General features: G+C 36.0%; 1 non-coding gene across 1 annotated transcript; it reads right to left on the bottom strand.

Annotated features, from left to right (window-relative positions):
- Positions 1-694: 694 nt before the first annotated feature.
- On the bottom strand, positions 695-822 carry LOC127175729 (U6atac minor spliceosomal RNA). Its single transcript, XR_007829028.1, has one exon. It is a non-coding gene; the product is annotated as a U6atac minor spliceosomal RNA (small nuclear RNA).
- Positions 823-3,458: the final 2,636 nt, after the last annotated feature.

The raw sequence follows: 3,458 nt of genomic DNA, 5'->3' as shown, positions 1-3,458 counted from the left end.
AACAGCAGCGATACAGTGTCTCCTTGGTTACTGCTGTAAATGAAGCAGCGCTGAGCTTTTAAATACTACATTAATATGCATTATTTGGAGGTAAGATGAAAAGAAACCATCTAAACTTTTCTGAAGACAGTCAGTTCCTCTCAGAGATACATTCATATAAATGCACAATTCAGTACTTAGGATTTTCTTCCAATATTTCGCATGTTCTGAAGACTACAGTATTTTCTCCTCTTTACGTTGGTCTTTAGCATCTCTAGTCTCTGTTAACGGCCTTTTACAATTAGGTTATTTGCCCAGTTAAATAATTAGTTATGAGTTATTAATAGCTCTCTAACCATTAGTCATTAGTGTATGCAGTTCACATGGATTTCACATGGATTCTGTCAATCTCAATCTGTGTGCATTGCTTACCCACTTGTGCCGGTATGCCGGTTTTTAAAAAAATCATATCGTGTAGGCAATTCAAACCAGTTGGCTATTTGAATCGGTATATCGCCTATTGTACAGTATACATTTTTTTAATAAGATTTAGATTTGCTACCAATTACAATTCAGAGTGTTTATTGTTAGTGTTATTAAATAGTAACTTAAAGCAATCTTTACATGACTGGTAATTTAAGGCAACTTAAATGTCAAACAAGGAAAATGAACCACCACAATTGTACCACAAATGGAACCCTCTGGCTGCCAGCCCAGAGCTTTTACCACTATAACCACCCAAAACATGGTGAGAAAGTAGGTGGCAATGTGTGCTGAAGGTCACCAGAACCTCTTCCATCCTTGTCAAGGGGAGCGCTAACCTTCTCTCCTTTCAAACAACGTCAAGGTGTTGATGGAGCATCTGATTCGAAATGAAAATGATGGTGGTGACGCTCAACTTCTCTGACACTACATGCCAATTAGAAGGCGACAGTTCGTTATGTGCTGGGGGAGGTGACACAATCCTGTCGCTCAATCCAGTAACCCCAGGCTTTGAAAGCGTCACCCATCTCTCCACACATCTCACCTCTGATGATCTGTCCAAACAGATCCCACTTCAGTCCCCTGTGTCTGAACTGCCTTGTTATCCATCACAAGCTGCCTTTCCAGAGAATTCGCATAGTGCAACATGAACAAGCTTTTGCACTTGGGCTTTTAGCACTTTGTCTGCTCTTTGAAAACGTTGACCATCTGAAACTATTAACTTTCCTTGACATAAAACTATAAATCTTTAATTTAAAGGGTTAATACAGCCAAAAATGAAAATTCTGTCAATTACTCACCCTAATGTCATTCCAAAACTGTAATATATTTTTGAAAATATTTTTGATGAAATCTGAGAGGTTTCTGACCCAGAAACGAAACTACCATGTTCAAGGCCCAGAAAGGTAGTAAGGACATCAATAAAATAGTCCATGTGCAGGGCTCTACACTTACTTTTTAGGAGCACTTGTGCTCCTAACTTGAAAAATTTAGGAGCACAGTCAAAATTTCAGGAGAACATTCTAATCAATAAACACAAATATGTCGCACTGGTGCTCCTAAATGTTTTTTCAGTCGCGCACAGTATTTTTCACTTGCAAATGCGACTGAAATGGTCGTACTGTAGAGTCCTGATGTAACATCAGTGGATTGACACAACGGTGAGTAAATAATTACATTTTTTCATTTTGAGGTGAATGATTCAGAATTTCCGTTTGCGAAAACAAACCCTCCACAAAACTAAACACATCAATGTTTAAACAGCTTAAACAAAGTGCTTATCTTCTATGAGCGTCTGATACGGTGAAAAGTCTTAACTGTACTCATTTGTTATATTGATCATATCTGATGCAGAACAAGGCAGGGCCATTAACTTCCCTCAGTTCTGAGAGCTTTTCCTGCATTGATTGTTCTGTGCGGGTCTCTGCGGAACTGACGCCACATGAAACACTGCTCTGAAGGAGAGTCTGCTTGTCCAGATGTACTCTAGGACAAAGATTAAATGAGATCTGGCTCGTCAGGGTCACCTACCTGCACTTTCTTTGGACCAGCACTGTTCCGCATGGATAAAGCTAGAATAAATATGAACTACTGCGATTGATCAGAACTATGAATAGACTTGGGTGGTAAAATACAAAAATACATTTTTTCCTTGTCAAAGAAGAAAACCACAAAAACCTATGCAGCATCTTAGATATGGATTTACCATTCAAGCATGTCTTTAATGTTAAAAAGGCTTTGTGCAGTTCTCAAAGGACCTCAGACCCAACTGCTCCAAATCAATGCAAATGACTTATCTCTGCCATGAAAATCTCAGTGTATCACCTGCTCCCACTTAGCTGGATACGTTTATGGGATTAGTCTTGTATTTATCATATGCATGGATCTTAAAGGGACAGTATACACAAAAATAAAAATTCTCATCATTTACTCACCCACATTGCTGTGGAACAAAAGGAAGAAGCTTTTAAGAATGTGACATACATATGGATAAAACAGGGTCATTCTACAAAATCAGTGCCTTTTCTATTTGGAAAAGTGAAAAATAAAATAAGTTTAATCAATGTTTTTTAAATATCCATGAAATGAAGACACCTTAAAATGACAAGAAATTGTACTGTGCCATCTCAGGCTATGTAATTTATTACTTTATTTTTCTACCTCATGTTTTGGTATTTTGTCAACCCTGTTACGGACACAAGCGTTACTAGCGTTTAATTAGAACTCATATGCCACTGAATGATATAGGCATTAGCTTAATAGTATACAGAGGATGACCGGTCAAATGTTTAAATTTTACACAGACAGTCTTTAAAAACAAGGTCAAACCTAATCAATGTCATTCCTGTTACCCACACGTCAAAACCTGTTACTCTAAAAAGTAACAGGTTGACAGTAACAGGATTGACGATTTCAAACAAATTTGCTAATTGCTAGTCAAGTTCACAGAAACTCATATTGTACATGTTAAAAGGATTTTACTTGCTGATATTGATTATATTAAATGTACGAATTAATTGTTTAAATTTACATTTTAAAAATGATAACAGGATTGACACTGCATGATGGCCCACCCTCAGTCAAGCCTCATAAATCATCAAAAACAGAACATAGAGGAGTGAGAGAAACATTTTTGTTTTTTAAGTGTTGGAATCTTGTTTGAGAGATGATGTAACCTCCTAGAAATGATATTTATTAAATGTACATTATTTTACAAGGGTTTTTTGATGAGGGTAACAGGGCTGACATTAAATCAGGGGACATCAATAAAATGATTTATATTTTATAGAAAAACTTCTGCCAAAAACATTTTTATATTATTTTGCAAATTAAACACCCTGCTGAAAAAGAACAGGCCAAAACCCATACCCTTACCAACATGAATGCTAAAATATTTAATTCACTTAATTTAATAATAATTTAATGTAATACTAATGAAAGTAACATAGTATTGTTATGTTTTTAAATTGCACATTTATTTGTTGTTATATTAAATC

The sequence above is a fragment of the Labeo rohita genome, chromosome 13 (genome assembly GCF_022985175.1).
Source record: "Labeo rohita strain BAU-BD-2019 chromosome 13, IGBB_LRoh.1.0, whole genome shotgun sequence".
NCBI lineage: Eukaryota > Metazoa > Chordata > Actinopteri > Cypriniformes > Cyprinidae > Labeo > Labeo rohita.
This window is presented reverse-complemented; position numbering and strand designations above follow the sequence as displayed.